We start from the raw sequence: 20,048 nt of genomic DNA, 5'->3' as shown, positions 1-20,048 counted from the left end.
TAGTCTTTGTAAATTTTACATAATTTTTTCCCTTGCTTCCATAAAATCCTTTCATATTTATTTGCTTTCTTGTGTTGTATCATAGCAAGTGATTTCTCATGTCTATCTGGGCATATTTTCCATCTGTTTTCCTTGTGGTTACCATGAGGTTAAAATTTAACACCATAAATTTATGGCAATTATGTTTGTTTTGATATAATTTTAACTTCAGTTTCATGCACACATACTTTTCCTATGCCTTCTTTTCTTCCACTGTTTTTTTATTTTTATTTTTACCACTTATGTCTTTATAAATTGTGTGTGCTAAACCATAGATATGTCATAAGTTTTATTCATTGGCATTTTAGCACCTGTAAGAAGTGAGAAGTGGATTCATATATAAAAAAATACAATACAATAATACTGTCATTTATAATTATGCAAATTGTTACTTTTACCACAGATCTTTATTTCTCTCTGCCTCTTTGAACCACTATCTAATGTCCTTTCATTTCAGTCTAAAGAACTTCCTTTAGCCTTGCTTATAGGGCAGGTCTGGTAATGATGAACTCCCTCAGCTTTTGTCTACCTGCTAAAGTCTTATTCTCTCCTTCATTTATGAAAGAGAGTCTTGCTGTATATAAAATTCTTGGATGGTAGCTCTTTTATTCCAGTACTTTTAAATACTTTAAAAATTTAAAACCACTGCCTTCTTGCCACTATGGTTTCTGATTAGAAATCTGCACTCAATTTACTGGAATTCCCTTGTAAGTAACATACTGCTTTTCTCTTACGCTTTTAAAACTCTCTCCTTGTCTTTTTAAAAAAAATTATTGAAGTATATCACTCATACATAAACATACATAAACAATAAGTGTACAGTAATTGTTGTGAACTTACAAAACGTATATGACATCATATGGGACTCTTGCACCTCACCCTACCACAAATACCTTGCATTGTTGTTAAAACTTTTTAACTAATGATTGAAGAGCATTGTCAAAATATGACTACTAACCAAAGTATTTTCCCCAATTCCCCCATTATTATTACTACCTTTATATCATTTATATATGAACATACATAAACAGTAAATGCATAGTAAAAATTGTGGACTTAGAAAGCAAAAATGCATAACATATAGGGGTCCCATGCATCAACCTTCCACCAACACCTTGCATTGTTGTGAGATGTTTGTTACAAATTATAAAAGAATACCATAAAAATCTTACTACTAATTATAGTCCTTATCTTATATTTGGTATATTTTTCCCCCAACCCTCACTATTTTTTTTAATAAATTTTTTATGACAGAAGTTGTAAACTTATAAAACAATCATGCACATGTTCAGAATTCCCAAAGAACACCCCTCTATTAACACACCACACTGTGGTGGGACATTTGTTACCAATATTATAATATCATCTGATTATTGCTATGTTCATAGTGTACACTTGGCACACATTTTCCATTGTCCCCCTTTTCAACACAGTACATCTTTGGCATAGATGCAAAAATATTATATTATTACTGCTAACCACAGTCCAGAGATGACTCCAGTTGTTCCTTTCCCATGTTTCTCCATATTCCCACCACCCTGCAATAGTGATGTACATTTGCTCTAGCTAACAAGGGACACTCTTGCATCTGTACCATCAACCACAATTCTCATCCACTTCTTGGTTTACTGTGCTATTCTGTTCCTAGAATATTCTCTAGCATTCTGTTAATTGGCATTTACATACCTAGACTAACATTTTCAGCCACATCCCCATTTCTAAACTGGCTGTTACTACGTGTTACCATCCACTCTATATATTTCCACATTTTTACAGTAAAGCTAATTAAAACTGATACATACATTAAATATCAATAGTCCATCTCAGTTCTCCTTTTATCTCTTTAAGAATCCACCACCTACCACCAGGTCTTGATGCTATTTTCCTACAATATCTTCTAGAAGCTTTATGGTTATTGCTTTTATTTTTAGGTTTTTTATCCATTTTGTGTTAATTTTTGTATAAGGTGTTAGATAGGGGTCCTCTTTCCTTCTTTTGCGTATGGATACCCAGTTCTTTCAGCACCATTTGCTGAAAGGACTGTTCTGCCCGAGCTGTATGGGTTTGAAGGCTAGTCAAAAATCACTTGACCATTCATATGAGGGTCTGTATCTGAACCATCCATTTGGTTCCATTGGTCTATATATCTATCTTTATGCCTGTACCATGCTGTTTTTACCACTATAGGTAGGTAATTTAATATAAAGTCTGGAGAGGAATAGTTTGCTTTTCCTTTTTAAGATGTTTCTGGCTATTCAGAACCCCTTACCCTTCCAAATAAATTTGATAATCATGCTTTTATTTTAAAAAATATGCTGGTTAACTTTTTATCAATTTGAGTAGAATTGACATCTTAATAATATTTAGTCTTCCAATCTGTGAGCATGGAATGTTCTTACAGTTATTTCGGCCTTTTTTGATTGCCTTTAACATTGAGTTGCAGTTTTCTGAATACAAGTACTATACATCATTGGTTAAGTTTATTTGAGTTTTATCTGTCATATTTTATTTTTACCACTCTTTTGACACGTTTAGTTACTTTTATTGATATAATCTTCATTTCCAGACTCTCTTCTAGGCCTCTCTCTCTTTTCTTTTCTTTTCAGGCTCTAGCACATCCTTTAGAATTTCCTGAAAAAATATGGTCTCTTAGTTAAAAATTCTCTGTTTCTGTTTATCTGTGAATATTCTAAACTCACCCTTGTTTTTGAAAGATAATCTTGCTGGATATAAAATTCTTGGCTGGAAGTTTTTCTCTTGTAGTATCATAAATGTATCACACCACTGTCTTCTTGCCTCCATGGTTTCTGGTGAGAAATCAGCACTTATTCTTACTGGGTATCCCTTATATGTTACACATTGCTTTTCTCTTGCTGTTCTCACAATTCTCTTTGTCTTTGGCATTTGATATTCTAATTAGTTTGTGTCTCAGAGTTGGTCTATTTGGATTATTTGGGATGGGAGTACATTTGTGCTTCTTGGACAGGAATAGCTATGTCCTTCAATAGGGTTGGGAAATTTTCTACCATTCTTCTTCAGATTATCTGTCTGCCCCTTTTCCCTTCGCTTCTCCTTCTTTGACACCCATGACACATATGTTTGCATGTCTTTTGTTGTCATTTAGTTCCCTGAGACCTTGTTCAATTTTTTTCCATTCTTTTCTTCATCTGTTCTTTTATCTCTTCACTTTCAGAGGCCATTTCTTCAAGCTCACCCATCCTTCTTTGTCTTCAAATCTGCTATTATATGATTCCAATGCTTTTTAAATTTCATTTATTGTGACTTTCATTCCCATAAGATCTGCTATTTTTCTATGTATGCTTTCAAATTCTTCTTTGTGCTCATCCATTGTCTTTTTAATATTCTTATCCTTAATCTCTTTAGCTATTTCATTGAATTCATTAAGGAGATTTGTTTGAACATCTATGATTAGTTGTCTTAACTCATTTATGTCATCTGGAGGCTTATGTTATTCCTTTAACTGGGCCATAACTTCCTTTTTCTTGATGTGGATTGTAATTTTTTGTTGGTGTCTTGGCACCTGGCTTACTAGAGTATTTATTTTGGGTATAGTTTTTCTCTTTAGATTAGTAGTTCCTGCTATTTCTCCCTTGCTGATTGTTCAATAGTAACCAAGGATGTAGTTGGTGCTATAAACTATGGAGGCTCAAGCTGCCCTCATAACCCCAGGGACTGATGAAGCTTCTCCCAACTTTCTCCTTTGCTAGGGGTAGGGACAGAGTCACAGCTGTGTGGAATAATCCAAGTCATACAGGCCTAGACTGTAGTTGCCCAGAGAGACTGATGAAGCTTCATACCCATTCTCCCCTGCCTTGGGTGGAGATGGAGCTGCAGGTGTGGGCAGCAATCCATACAGTACGTGTCCAAGATGACCGCAGTTGCCCCAATAGACTTCTGATTAATCAGTCTGTGCCAGCCAATTGTACCTGAAGTTACCTGGATAGACTGGTGCAGGGCCTGCCCGTCTCCTCCCTGTCAGAAGTGGGGCTGATGCCTAGGCTGGGGCTGCAGGCTGCTCTGGTTGAAAGAAACTGGTTCCCACTGTCACTTTGATTTTTGGTCAGCCTGGCTTCCACTCATGCTCGGGGTGAAATCAAAATGGCAGCTACCAACCTCTTTCCAACCTCGACAAGTCATACTTTAGCTGTTCTTAGGGTTATACTCTAGCCAGCTGAATCCACCAATCAGTAGCTGAAATCAGTGGGCATCCATCTCCTCCTTCCCTATTTTTCAGAAATGGAACTTCAAATTCCAGCCACAAAATAGTTCCTCAGGCAGCTCATGCTGCCAAATTGGAATGATGACCAGCCTCCATGGCTTGGCTGGTAATTTCTTGGAGAAGCTAGCACAGGTCACCCCAGCTTTCTCCCTGCTGGAGGTGGGATTGGAGTTTATGCTAGAGCTGCAATCTGATCTGGATGGAAAGAAGCCAGTTGCTACCTGCACTGTGATTTTCAGGCGGTCCTGCTTCTCTTTATGCCAGGTGTGGCATTAAGATGGCAGCTACCAGCCTCTTTCTGGCTTAGACAGGTTCTAACTTTAGCTATTCTCAGGATTATACTTTAGCCTGCTGCATTTACTCATCAGTAGCTGAAGTTGGTGCCCAACCACCTCTTCCTACCCCATTTTTGGGAAGTGGAGCTTTCAATTCCAGTTGTAGAATAGCTCCCGAGGTGGCTTGTGCCTCCAGTGGAGGATAGGCACTGGCCTCCATGAACTGTAGTGCCTACTTACGAATCTTCTCTGCAGATGTACTGTCTCCTCCTTTCTTTCCTTCAGGTATGTTGCAGGATACTCTTCTGTTATTCTGGAGCCCCCAAACAGGTGCTTTGGCTAGTTCCAGATAGCTCTGGGTGTTTACTAACTGCCCTGTAGCAGGAGCTCACTCTAGGAGCTCTTATTCCACCACCATCTTGCTGATTATCCTCTCTCTCTCCTTGTCTTTTTCATTTGAGAGTGTAATCAATATATTACAGGGAGTATATTCTTTATGTTTATCTTGTTGATGTTCTCTGAGCTTCTTGGGTGTGCATATTCATGTCTTTTGCTAAGTTTGGGAAGTTCTTTGTCATTATTTCTTTGACTATTTCTTCTGTCCCTTTCTCTCTTTCTTCTTCTAGGGCTACACATTTATTGGTGTGTTTGTTTTTTAGGCTGTGTTTACTTTTAATATTTGTTTTTTCTGGTCCACAGCCTGACTATTTTCAAGTGTCTTGTTTCCAGGTTCATTAATTCTTTCTCCCACCAGTTCCCTTCTGCTCTTGAAAGTCTCCTGGGCAATTTTCATTTCAGTTACTGTGGTCTTCAACTCCAGTAATTCTCTTTAGTTGCTTTTTAAAATTTCTATCTCTTTACTTATACTTTGATTTGTTCATTCATTGTTTTAATAATATACAGTAGTACTCTCTGTGTACTTTCATTCATCTTCTTAGGTATGTGTAAGAGAATGTTATTTTGTGTGTGTAGCCTTTTACGGTATGTCCACATTCTTGCCTTCTTCATTGATGTTTTCTGCATTTTTGTTCTCTTCCTTTGCATGGGCCATCATTTTCTTTTATTTGTTTGTTTGTTTGGTTGTTTTGTCCTCTTGTTGCACACTGTACATTTTAATATTTTACAATGTTAACTCTCTAATTCACTTCCTGGGATGTCTGTTTCCTGGTTTTATAACCAGCTGGTGATAAGACATATTTCCTTGAGCTTCAGCCATCCCAACAGAAGATCTGCCCAAGAAATATGGAGTTTTTCCTGTATTTCTGGTTTCTATCTAGTCTTTTACTTTTAGTTCTTTTTGAGTGACTCTGTTTACAAGAGTTCATTTGTCCTCTCTATCTCCCAGAACATCTGAAGCTGGCAGACCTTTGTCTGTGACTACTTGCCTCTATGGTTTTTTTCCCTTTCTTGTCTCAGTCAGCTTTTGCCTGGAGGGAAAATTCTGTGAGGAGGGTCCCTCTGGAGAGAAGTTTTCTGATATATTCTTTCCCAGCCAAAACAGGGTGAGAGATCCATGTAGGAGCCACCAACCAGCTCCAAATTGCCTGTGGAAGGGATCATGGTGGTTGCCAAAAACTTCTCTGATGACTTCCCAAAGCTGAGTTTTTCTGGCCTTCACAGTAAATGTAGCCATTCAGCTATCTTTCAAGCAATGCTCTGAGTAAGCCTGGTATCTTTTTTTTTTTTTTTTTTAAGATTTATTTATTTATTTCTCTCCCCCCCACCCCACCCATCTGCAGTTATCTGTTCTGTGTCTATTTGCTGCGTCTTCTTCTTTGTCTGCTTCTGTTGTTGTCAGTGGTACAGGAATCTGTGTTTCTTTTTGTTGCGTCATCTTATTGTGTCAGCTCTCTGTATGGGCGACGCCATTCTTAGGCAGGCTGCACTTTCTTTCGCACTGGGCAGCTCTCCTTATGGGATGCACTTCTTGCGCGTGGGGCTCCCCTATGCTGGGGACACCCCTGCATGGCACGGCACTCTTTGTGCGTATCAGCACTGCGCGTGGACCAGCTCCACATGGGTCAAAGAGGCCCAGGGTTTGAACCGCAGACCTCCCATGTGGTAGACGGACACCCAACCACTGGGCCAAGTCCGCTTCCCAGCCCTGTATCCTTTAATATCTACCACCTCTACCCTGTGGGATGAGTTGAAACAATACCTGTCCTTAGTGCCAAGACCCAGGACCAATCAGAATTAGCTAATCAAAAGCCATGATCATTGATCATCTGTACACATCCCTATTCTTGGGGAAGAGTATTTATGTCCTGTTCTGCCAGCAGCACTAGCCAGTAACTGGGACCTTATGGTGGCCTGTTGTGAGAGGGGGGGATGGGTACCAATAGCCACTGCATGGAGGGAACAGTTTACAATTCTTTATCATAATTTATCAGCCTAGTCCTCCCACTCTTTCCTGGATCCTATACAGTGTTCATCTGATTTCTGGAGTTTCAAAGTAGTTGTTTCAGACAGCTCCTGTGTGTTTAATAGTTGCTTTGGTAGAAAGACTAAGTCCTGGACCTCCCTACTCTGTCATCTTCCCTCCCCCGAAACCATCCAGATTTGGACCTATATAGAATTTTAAAAGCTGGATTGAACTTAATCATATAATATATTGAATAGAAACTGTACTATTCCTATTTTCAGGATTGCCTTGGTACTCAGAATGTATCTGTGAACCTTATCAGTCCTAACTACTAAAATTCTAAAGTAGAGAAATGGTTTCTCTTGATACCTTTTTCATATGACTTGTCTGATGAATCACAGTAGGGTCAGGGTTCAGAAATAGAGGCTTCATAAGTTTAAACTATGTGACTGATACCCATTTTACCTTTCCTTTCTCTTGAATATTGTCTTGTTTAATATTAATATTTCTTTTTTTTCCTACCATTAAAAAATATTGCTTAGCGAGTACTTAGAAGATGTTAATTACTACATCCTATTAACCTTAGCTTAATATGTTAGTCAATCTACCTTAATTCTTCTCACCAATTTCTTATTTAAATCTCTTTTTTAAATTTTATTTTCAAAGACGCTTTAGATAATAAATGTTACATTGTAAATATAGGGTATTCCCATATACCCCACCCCCACAGACTTTTCCCCCTTAACAATATTGCTCATTAGTGTGGTATATTTGTTAAAACTGATTTGCTACTAACCATGGTCTATAGACCACGGTCTATAGTTTATATTATGGTTTACACTTTGTTCCACATACTTTTATGGGGTTTGACAAAGTATAATGGCCTATATCTGACATTGAAATGTCATGCAAAACAATTCCAAGGACACAAAAATGCCCCACGTTACACCTATTCTTCCCTGTCCCTCATTTCATAACATCTGTGACCGCTGCCTTTATATCAATGTTACAAGTTCCTCCATTACTAGAATAATAAGTCTACTTTAGTCCATAGTTACATTGCCCCCTTATTCCCCTTATGTTTGTTCATTCCTAAATCTTAAGAATTTGGGGATGGGGATGCCCACTCTGCTTTCAGTTGAGAGAGGACTTAGACCTCATGGAGCAGATAGGTGGAAATGTCTTGCTTTCAGTTGTAGACACTCTCAGTTTTTGGAATGGGTGTTGTCCATCATTATCCTTTTCATAGTTGTCCTGGGCAAGACTGATGACTTGGAGAGTAGGTGTTGGCTGCAACTCTGCCAAGATTCAGGGCTCAACTGGCATATGAACAGCCAGAAGATTTAAGTCTCTGGGACACATATTTTATCGGTATAATGCAAATTATAGGGTCAAATAAAAGGCACTTAAAAGCCATGTGTTAGAAAATTATAATTGAGTCTAACTCTGATACATTGGGGGGGGGATAGGTTATCATATATTCCAAGGTAAGACCCACTGACCAGATGCTGAATTCCTGGGGTTGTCTGCCATGCCAATAGTGTCTAGATGTCTCTAGAGTCCTCAGCAGACTCCCTGCTTGAGGCATTGTTTACTGTGGCAGTCAGTGAGATCCTCCTCAGACGTGCATAAATGTAACCTTTGTAATGATCTCCCAACTCACTTTGAAATCTCTTAGTCATAAAAGCTCATTTGTATTTAATATTTTCCCCTTATGGTCAAGGTCTTTTTTTCAAATGCACTGCTAGTCAGAGCTTGGTAATAATTCCTTGGTGCCAGGGACACTCATCCCCAGTAGTCCTGCCCTGTGCTGTCTGGGAAGGTAGTGCTTTTATGTGCTGAGTTTGGCGTGGAGAGAGGCCATGTTTGAGCAACAAGGAGGCTTTCAGGAGGTAACTCTTAGGCAATATATAACATTAGGCTAAATTTCAGTTTCATCAAAACAAAGTTCATAAGTATAAGCATCAATATCAGGGTGTATTGGTCTGTCCTCCATCACTAGGAGGAGGACATGTGCTGTAGGGATTCTTGCCGCTCTGTGAGAGAATGTAGCAGGACTCCCCAGGATAAGATATGCAATATTCTTTTGGTTGTTGTGTGGATCTCCACCCACTGAGACAACTGCCCAGGACCACTTGAATGCATTTATATTCCACAGAAGCATCTTTAAATATCTTTAAAAAAAAAAAACAAACATTATTTTGAAAGCAAAACTGCATGTGTTCTCTTGCTTTTTTAAAAAAGATAATTTTCTTAAATTAAGAATATCATTAAAACTCTTGATTTTTTTTTCCTCTGCCAAGTTTTTATATGATCAAACTTTTTAATTATTTTATTTGGTTTGTTTTGTCTGAGTGGGGTCATCTCTTTGCTTACTGAAATTTGAATGTTCTTCTCAGGGAAAGGGGGAGTAAGTGGGAAAGTAGCAGGAATATGGAGTCAAAGCAAATATAGAAATGATGACCCAGGAATGAAACAAACTCTAGATTGTGCTAGAAACCAGTCTATTTTCAGGTAATCATTAGAATCTGAAAGGGAAGGAGAAGAACATATGAAAATACCAAATGGGGCTTGGCTTTGGGTATTCAGAGAAGAGACTGTTGGAATGGTCTTTGGAGTCTGGTCATTAAAGTAAACCATTAGAAAATGAAGTAGGTTAGAGCAAGAAACAAGCTCAACTTCAGGGAAAATAGCCCCACCAGGAAAGAAATGGATAAGCAGGCCCTAGTTACTGATAGATTTGGGATTCTCGGGGAATTTGGGCCCAAAGGCTGAGTATCATGAAAAGAATATCTTCCCTCCCCACTATCATCATGACTGGGGTACTATATTCTGTTTTGCCCAAGTTAATGGCAGTTTGCAAAGTTGACTATTATTAATAGTCCCTTTTCTCAAACTCAAAAAAATGTCAGTTTACATAATAAATTATGTGCTTACTTTGTACAGTACCTGAATTGGACTTAGAGTTCAACAAAGTCATGAATTTGGGTCTAGTATTAAGTATATCTGTTAATTAGTTTTTATTTTTAAATTTAATTCCCAAACAATGAAAACATGTTGCCAACATTTTAAGAGATTTTGATTTCTGTAGTATGTAATGTTCTTTCTCAATTCAACCATGAGGAAAACAAATTTTCCTATTTCTTGATTTAAATATAAACCTGAAAAGGTGGCAGTGGAATTGTAGCTGTTATTTCTTCACTCTGGAGCACTTTTTTTAAGTCACAAGACAAAGACAGAATAATTATTGCTGTAGTTCTGTAAGTCTATTTAGTTCTTATTAATGTATGTTATTTATCATAAGTACTCAAGGTAGGAAAAATGAAGGAAAGTTGCTTTGTCTGATCATAGTATTACACTGTGAACTTATTGTATAACAAACTGAAAGTTGACTCAGTCTCCCAAAAATGAAGTTAATCATCTTATATATAAAGATCTTTTAAAATTAATTATGTCAGTTTATCTTCGATGACCAAACAGAAGACTTATGCATTGCCCAAGAACTTCAAGATGATCTCTTGCTCACTCTGCATTTGTGTTGGTATTTAGATAGCCTACAAAACTAACATGAAATTTGTCCATCCTAAAGAAAGAAATACATCAATGTATAGCCAAGCAGGAGATGCAAAAGATTAGGTATATCATCCATCATCACAAAATCTAGCTGTTTACTGTCCTTGGAGTAGAAATAACTCACTGAACAAATAAAAGTTATAAAAAGAAATATTTAAAAATAAATTAGGACAGTCATATACTATTAATAATATATGATGCAATGCATACATTTTCTTTATAAAAATTTGTTTTAACAATATTATGGGGACTTTCTCACCAAGAGAAATTAATTTGGGCATTTTGATTAAATGAAGACACAGCCATGGTCAGTTTGTCTTCATGATAACATCCAGAATAGTCAACTTAAACTTGTATGTTCTGAAGTGCTAAAAGCTATCAGGGTTTAAGTTTTAGAAATAGTAATGTGTAAAATACACAATACAGTTTCAGAAGTAATTCAGTGTGCTCAGACCCGAGATTGAGGAATTGGATTATATTTTTGTTATCCATGAACACTTAGAAATTTCTTGCTTTAAGGTATATCATTTTGGAGCAATTTCCCTTGGTTACATTAACATCTAGGTATTAAATATTTTGGAATAATATGAATAATATTTATTATGAGTTCATCTTACTTTGATTTCATTTTCTTTAATAGCATGTCTCTTTTCCTTTTAAATGTATTCCCACTTTTGTAGTATGCTGTTATATTCTACTCCATTTATTGCCCAAATTTTAAAAATGTTATTACAGATGGTTTTAGTATTCATTTCTTCCTTTATTTTAACATTTTATTTATTGAAACTTTTATTGAATGTTTACTTTATGTCACCCTCTAAGAATGAAAAGAATAAATTATGATCTCTATATTTAAATCACTGTTGTCTTGTGGGACAGACAAATAAAATTAGTAAACAAATTATTTCAGTTCACTGTGATGAGTGCTGAGGCAGAAGTAAGCACACGGTGGATGGGCTTACCATCAGTGGGGCACCAAGCCTGGCTCGTCACAGTGTCTTCTTGGTTCTGATGATAACACCTGTACCATTGCCAACCAGCATCTTAGAAATCTTCCTCTGGGTCTTGACCCTGCTCCTTACCATAGGTTCTTTCCTTCATCATCTCAAAATATGTTTTTGTATCACCTTTTTCATTGTACTACTATTTCCTTGACTAAATTTAAATGATTTTATGAATTTATCATTTCTATTTCTCACTTATCAAATTTTTTGTTTAATGTACTATGCCATTTACATTATTTTTTTTCCTTTTAGCCCATCTACTATCTAATAATAGACATTTGCTTAACCAGACTGAATCTTTGTTAACAGTATTCCTTTTAGAATTTTAAGTTGCCATTTTTTCTAAGTAAACTTATCTATATTTTATAAAATAAGGGTGGAAAGTAGGAAGAATTCCACAAAAGAGTAAAAAAAAACAAATAATGCTCAAGTAAAACAAAACAGACATTGTTGGAAGGCAAAGTTTCTACTCTTCTCATAGTATTTTTTTCATAATTTGTATTTTGTTTTGTTTGCTTTAAGTTTTTGTCGTAGATATGTAGCTTATTTTTTGATGTTTTCTCTTTTTGTCCTTATTACTCAGTGATTTCCATTGATAATTGATGTATGTGTGTATGGATATATCAATTATCCATTGATAATTGATGTATGTGATGTATGTGAGTATAACATCCCAACAAAATATTCATTTTTCAAACTTAGTAAGAGTAGTTGTAGCATGATAGTCACCATTTTGATTACCAGGAAGGTTGTTCATTTTAAAAGGCAGATATTTATGGATTGTTCTTTATTCCTACCGTATTCCATTTTTCTTATTCAATTGCAGAAATGAGATTTAGAAGCTAAGGGCAGAAAATGGTCCTGAGATGTAGATGACAGTAAGGGAGATATTAAAAGTATAAAACAGAAATAGATAACTTATAAGTAAATTCCCTTCTTACCCCATAATAAGGAGCATGTGAATGAAAATTCCTTTTCTTCTTACTTAATATCTCACAAGTTCTAAAAATAACTTTCTCTTCTTGCCCAGATATCATTTAAGTGTGTGACCTATTTAAAGTGGTTTTGATTTACTTTATAACTCACTCTTCCTATTCAGAATGAATTCCCAGCAGAAGACCAAATATTCTTACTTTATGGACACATGTGTAGCTTTTCACCAATATTATAAATAATTTCAGAAAACATTTTAGGAGTGAACTCTGGAGTGAGCAGCAAAGATAAAATACAAAGAATCTCTACAGGTAGATATTTTTACCCTAAAGATTCTCAAGATTCTGCCCCAATTGGGTACAGAATTGGAATTCTAGGTTCTTACCAAGGATGGCAAACTTGACCTATCTTTTGCCAATTGTAGTAACAGCTTTGCCTGAAATACATGGGACTCTGTCTAGTTCTCCAAAAGGTCAGAATTTTCCCCTTTATCCAAGGCAGCCTCTAAAAGTCAATACATTTGTAGAACATTGTTTTGGTTACTTAGAGAATAGTATTTTTTTTTCTTGATTTGGCACATACCATTATACTATTTACCTACTCTAAGAGGTATTCTAGGAAAGAAATCCATGGAATTTCTTAAGATATCTATACCACAAATGTTCAAATAAAATGTCTTGAAATTAAACAGTGGGCTTCTGAATAGCTAGATTGCTCTTACCTTTTGGGTACTATAAAGCTTAAAGTCAACCTTTTTTTTTTTTTAAATTGTGATTGCTAGCTTAAATATGCAGCTCCTTTAGTTTATACAAAACACTATGTCATGCCTTTTTAGGTACCAATATTACTCCTTACTTACTGATATACCAGACCGTGATTTCCTTTCACCAAAACTTTCAAATAATTATTTTATCCTTTAAAATATATGTTAGCACTCTCAAATCCTTTGTGAAAGACTTTATCAGTCATGGTCCAGACAGGAGATGGAAAGCACATAGTAATTTGAACAGGAAAAGTTTAATATAAATTATTAAATATACCAGGGAATTGGGTAAAATAAGGTATTAGCTAGTAAGTAGTAAATAGAACTTCAGAGAATTTAGGAATGACAAACAAAAGAAAAGTCAGTACTGCTAGGACTGGGATAGAGCAACCAACAAATAGTCCCTCACACACAGCCAGGATAAGACCTAGACTTACTGGAGAGGGCACAGCAGTGGCTTACTGGATGGCAGAGAAAATCATTGTTGCGCTGTGCTGGCAGAACTTGCCGGAAGTCTCCTTTCTGAAACTTGTTGGAAATCCACCCTCCATAGTGCTGGGAGAGCTGTTCAGGGGAAGATGTGTTGCTAGTGGCATTCTTCTTCAAGACTATCCAAGGGGGTTTCTGGAGTAAGCTGCTGTCCACTGAGTACTGCTGACTGCCGTTCACTGCAGGAACTGGGCAATGGGGAAGCTGTGTGCGCTGCAGAAGCCAGATGCTGAGAAGCCGCTTATACTATGAGAGCCTAGTGCTGGAGAAGCTTCTCACATTGCAAGAGCCTGCTCAGAGAGCACACTGGAGCCAGGAGGGAAAGCCCTTTACTCCTGTAGTATCTCTATTGCATCTCCCACTGGCAAAATAAAAACATTTACTGTCTCATCCCTATTTTTGCAGAACAGGCAATGAAGAGTAAGTTTGAAGCAGAGAGACGATTGATTAACTGATTACTGGCACAAAGTCCTTATCATAAACAAATTACTAATTATGTCTTTGCTCTATTTCAACTCTATGATTTGGGGACTGATCCATGAAGACTTGTAGACAAAAAAGAAAATGATAATATTAATGTCGAGCACTTCATAGACAAAATGGTTTAACACTTTCACTAGTTCTGGTTCATGTAGTCATTTGTCCCAAGTTGAGTGATTTGAGAAAGATCATAAGCTTTTTAAAGATCAAACTCCTTGCAATTGTAAAACCACTCAGGATGGTTTTAGGAAGGAGCAAGTCATAGTGGAAATAGAAAGTGTGAAATAAAAAGCCCCAAGGTTTCACAGATAAAGAAGCCAAAACAAACCAAAGCTTGGGGTTCCTTTACTGCCTCAGTCCATATACTACCACTTTACTGGCTTCTTATTCTATTTTATTTATTTCTCTTCCCTCTTCCCCCCTCCCCCCACCCCCCGCCCAGTTGTCTGCTCTCTGTGTCCATTCACTGTGTGTTTTTCTGTGTCCACTTGCATTCTTGTCTGGGAATCTGTCTCTCTTTTTCTTGCATCATCTTGCTGCGTCAGCTCTCCGTGTGTGTGGCGCCACTCCTGGACAGGCTGCACTTCTTTCACATGGGGCGGCTCTCCATGCGGGGTGCACTTTTTGCATGTGGGGCTGCCCAATGCGGGGGATACCCCTGCATGGCACAGCCCTCCTTGTGCGCATCAGCACTGTGCATGGGCCAGCTCATCACATGGGTCAGGAGGCCCTTCGTTTGAACCCTGGACCTCCCATCTTACCGTAACTGGTAAGATGCTCTTACCAGTTGAGCTAAATCTGCTTCCCTTATTCTCTATAAGGGTAACTTTCTTTTCACATTGTACATGCATGTAGCAAAGAATGAAAGTTTATGTATAGAATGAGCAATTTTCCTATGACTCAGCACTTCAGAGATGGTCATTTCTAATTTTTTTTAAATATCCTCCATTTTCAAGAATTTCTTAAAGAAAAAAAAACTTTAGAAAAGAGAAGGAACTCAATGAGCCAAATCTTTGCTGCTATAATTTGCTATACTAATTAAAGTCCAAGAAAATCAGACAAATAAGTGTAAACAAGTAAGTGTAAACAAAATCATAATTAAAAATCAAATTTAACTTTTTAGCTAAGAATAAATTATTATTTCTGATCGGTAAGCTATTGATCCATTTCCTAGGACAACCTTGAGTTTTTTCTAAGCTTTTGTTTTAACCTGTACATGTGAAAATACAGTTTTAGTAATAAAAACCAATACCTATAATGTTTAACTAAAGATTTTATTTATAAAAATGAAAACACCTTGTTGGAGTGACGGACCTGAAGGGTATCGGGAATGAAAGGCAAAGAGAGATTGGGATCAGGGGTTCTGAGAGCATTGAAGCCTCAAGCTCATCAGACAAGTTTATTAATTTCAGGGGCTTCTTTATATACCCCAAGCAATTGTGAGAACCAGCAACTATTCTAGCTAACTATTCCCATTACCTCATTCTAAATAACACAGTGCACAGTGGATAAGATAGTTACTAAAACTCATAATGTTCTATTATATTATTGAAACAAATATACTCATTAATCTTGTTGCCCAGGTTACTTGAGATATCAAGTCTGGGTTCTGTTGGAATGTTATTTTTCCCAGAGAGATTAGCCACCTGCACGTATATCTCTAGGGACAGCATGACCCAGTGGTCAGAAAGTAACTTGCTTCCATGGAAACAACATGCCTTTGTTTCCCACAACACCTGAGAAATGAACATATTGGCTTAAACTAAAAGAGTTTGCAAGAATCTGTATTATTTACTTTGGATAGCTTTGAGGTATAATTTATAGTGTTTCTGATCTCTTATGTTTTACTATATTTCATAAATGGCAATTCACACAGGCTTAGGGAAAATATATTTGCTCAAGAAATCAAAGGGTGAGTGTAACAAGTGGGAAGGAAAGAATGCAGCTCACTTATTTCACTTAAACAAACTAGCCAACCCATCCAAGAGTATGTTTAGCCCTTACTGTCTGATGTCATAAGGAGAGTTCATGGACACGTACAATATAACTCCTATCCTCAATGAATTTGCAGTATTATTTATTTCAATTTAACAAGTGCATATTTAACTCCTGATATACTGCAGTCACTCTTCAAGGAACTGATATAATCTAGAAATTTTATACATTTATAAAAATGAATAAGATGTGTTCCAAATCCCTACAGAGCTTGCAGTCTTTTTCCAGATGTGATGGTTGTGAAATATTTCATGGATATGTTGAGATTTAAATTTTATCATATGGAAAGGATAAGTGTTAAGTATACGATCAGAAATAAAAGAAAGATCCAGATAGAGTTAATAGCATCAACTGGGTGACAAGTTCAAATAGGGTATTTGGAAAATATGAAGTAAACCATTTTGGCTGGAATGCAAAGCCTGGATAAGGGTAGTGTCCTGGAAAGGTACGTCTTTGATTTTGGAATTAAGAGACTAGATTTGTTTAAAGTAGATGTTTTGTTCAAAATTTCAAAGGGGATGTTTCAGATGAATGTTGTTTTGTCATCTCTCAGATCTTGCCTTATAAGCAATTACCTTCTCTATGCATAAGGTCATTGTTCACATTGCTATTTTATACTAGGAAATCGTTTTTACCTACTCTCAGGGAGCTATAAGACATCTTTTTTTTTTTTTTTTTCCAAGCCCACTACACAATGCTTGATCCCAGGACACTTATCTAAGTTCTCTTTGCTGACATATGGCCCAAGGACTCTACTTGTTTTCCTCTCCCCTAAATCCTTTATTCCTTGAGATGCTTACTTTCCCACACTTAATTGTGCAGCTGAATGCAACCTCCTTATCTTATCACTTGTCTTCTTCCTCTGAAAGGAACCATTAGAATATATTTTTTTTAAATGTTTAAGTTTACCAATACTCATTATGAGATAGTTCTTAAATGCAGGACTGTTTTAAAGCAGATACCATAACAGGAGTGGCTGTTAACTATGGTAATTTATTAGTTTATCAGCTTACAGTTTTGAGGCTGAGAAAATTCCAGATCAAGTCATCATCAAGGTGATGCTCTCTTCCCTAAGACAGGCTGCCAGCAAACCTTGGGTCCTCTGCTACATGGCAAGGCACATGGCAGCATTTGTTTGTCTCTCCCTTCCTTTCTAGATTTAGTTGCTTTCAGCTTCTTAGTTCTATGGCATTCTCTCTCTTTGTCTAAGCTACATTCTCTTATAAAGGACTCCAGTAGGACAATTAAGACCCACACTGGATCATACCTTAACTGAAGTAACCTCATTAAAAGGTTCTACTTACAATAGATTTGTACCCACAGGAATGGATTAACCTTTAAGAACATGATTTTCTGAGGTATGTACAGACCACCAAAATGAGCATTAAAAATCCAAATCAAATAGAGTACTGCCTTCTGCTGCCTCCTGAGAGCTCATGACTCCACTGTGCCTCTTAACACCAATCATGCTCACTCTACTTTTAGAGAAGAACAAGGATATTTTTCTCCATGTTTGCCTGTCGTCTAACTCTGGGAATGCAATTACTGAAGGGAAAAAAAGTGTGTTTTTTTTAAATGTTCCAAGTAGGTAGTTTGAATTATAATCTGCAGATTACTGGAGACTTCCAGTAAATTAGGTCTCTTCCTATTTAAAATTGATCTCATCACATTAATGAGAAACAAACAAAATAAGTTTATTATAGGAAGTAAAATATTGACTTTTGTTTTTATTCTTAAAGATTTGTTTTATGTATTTCTTTCTCCCCACCCCCTTGTTGTTTGCACTTGCTGTTTCTATTAATCTTCCTTGTTTCTTTTGGAGGCACCAGGAACTGAACCCTGGACCTCCAATGTGGGAGGGAGGCACCTAATTGCTTCAGCCACCTCCATTTCCTGCTTTCTTTTGTCTCTCATTATATTTTTTCTTCTTGTGTCTCTTGTTGCATCACCCTGTTGTGTCAGCTTGCTGTGCCTGCCCATTGCGTTGTCTTGCTGTCTTCTTTAGGAGCACTGGGAACTGAACCATGGACTTCTCATGTGGTAGATGGGAGCTCAATCGCCTGAGCCACATCGCTTCCCTTGACTTTGTTATAATATCTTTCGTGTCTCACCACAAGGGGCAGCACTGCATAATAGTTAAGAACATGGATATGGAGTCAGACAAACTTGTTCATGTCCTAGCTCTGCCACTACCCAGCTATGTTAACTTGAACAAGTTTCTTTCTCTCTTTCTTGATTTTCTAATCTATAAATAGTGATAATAATAGCACCTACCTCATAATGTTGTTTTATGTGGGTTACATTTATGAACATCCTGAAACAGTGCCTGTAGCATACTAAACACTATATATAAGTGCAAGGTATGATGATTATGTTTATTTCAATATGTTTATTTCAATCTATGCAAAAAGAAATATATTTTAATTTGATCTAGCTACTTAAGCAATTTTATTTCTTTTTTCTTTTTTCCCCTAAATCAGTTATTGAACATTTATTATTATATCTAACAGTGGAAATCATAGAATCTTTTTATTTTCAGAAAAATAACTCATTAACTTTAATAAAGTATTAACTTTTTTTAATGAGAGAAGTTGTGGGTTTACAAGGCATTGTCCTTTAGTGATTTAAAATTACCAGCCTTAGACTCTAGTTAAGACACAAAAAGATAAAAACTTTATAATTCAAGTAATATAATTGAGTCAAATGAGCTTATTATGGAATTACCACCAAGTATTAAAAATAAGGCCATACTATACCCATACTAATGGGAAAATGTGCTTGTCATAGACCTTTTTTTTAAACAGTGTCTAAATATTTTTCATAACCTACATATTATATACCTTTAATAATAGTAATGACATCTAGTTCCTAACCTAGGAAATTTTCCCTTATGTTTTGAAACATATATATATATATATATGAATGTTCAATTATACATCATAAATTAGAATTTCTCAAGTTTTCCATGGTAAAAATTGTTACATTTACTGGCCAATTACATAAACTACTTATTTCATTCTGCTTTCAAGAAACTGTCTTACATCATGTAATATATGTAGGTGTGTAGGTGTAATGTATCAAGTGTTACATGAGGAATAAAGGTGAGTATTCCTAGAGACAATAAATTAATTAAGAACTTCAGGAGAATTTGAAATAAAATATAAAGCTCATTTGAGCCTTTTTATTTTAATTTTAATTTTTGGTCTATAAGAGTCCTATGCACTCTGGATAATAGAAAAATTCCTCCATTAAGGTTTTGCATTTGCTTCTACAGTGGACCCCAGTGGGATTGTAGTTGTTCAGTGAGAGAAATTGTGCTGGCAACCCCTCTAAACAAAACCTACATTCATCTTAGTTCGAGTTTGATGACAATATTTCCTATCTTCTTTAAACCCAAGATGTACTCCTCCTCCAGGACCTGATATAAATATGATTAATTTATAGAGTCCTATAACTACCACTGTCTGATTATTGTCAGTCTCATATTCTGCTTCAATCTCCTCATTGTCTATGTTTTCATGTTGAACAATATTATGATGCATTTGTGGATATAGTGCTTCATCTTATTAATTTTTAAAATTTATTATATTTCTTCCTCACCCAGAACATAAGTTTAGAAGCATGATCCATAGCTTTCGTTTTAGCAGTTTATTTCAAGAAACATTCCTTAATTTGGGACTGGGTATATAAAGACAAAGAGCACATGAACTGCTGAACAGAAGATAGTGGTTTAAAATGGGTAGAAATACGATATTACAGTTATCCCTAAAATCTGTGGATTAAAGTGGACTTACTGACATTCTACAATGGAACTATTGTGATTAGTAATGGAAGAAACTGTAGCATTGATGTGGAGATAGTGGCCACGGTAGCTGCTGAAGGTAGGGAGAGGGAA

At 36.3% G+C, this 20,048-nt stretch overlaps 1 protein-coding gene across 10 annotated transcripts in view; it reads left to right on the top strand.

The window, feature by feature from the left end:
* The window catches only part of CCSER1 (coiled-coil serine rich protein 1), a 1,483,327-nt gene that overhangs the window by 688,919 nt on the left and 774,360 nt on the right, over window positions 1-20,048 (top strand). The window lies entirely within an intron of this gene.

This window comes from Dasypus novemcinctus, chromosome 1, assembly GCF_030445035.2.
Source record: "Dasypus novemcinctus isolate mDasNov1 chromosome 1, mDasNov1.1.hap2, whole genome shotgun sequence".
Taxonomy (NCBI): domain Eukaryota; kingdom Metazoa; phylum Chordata; class Mammalia; order Cingulata; family Dasypodidae; genus Dasypus; species Dasypus novemcinctus.
This window is presented reverse-complemented; position numbering and strand designations above follow the sequence as displayed.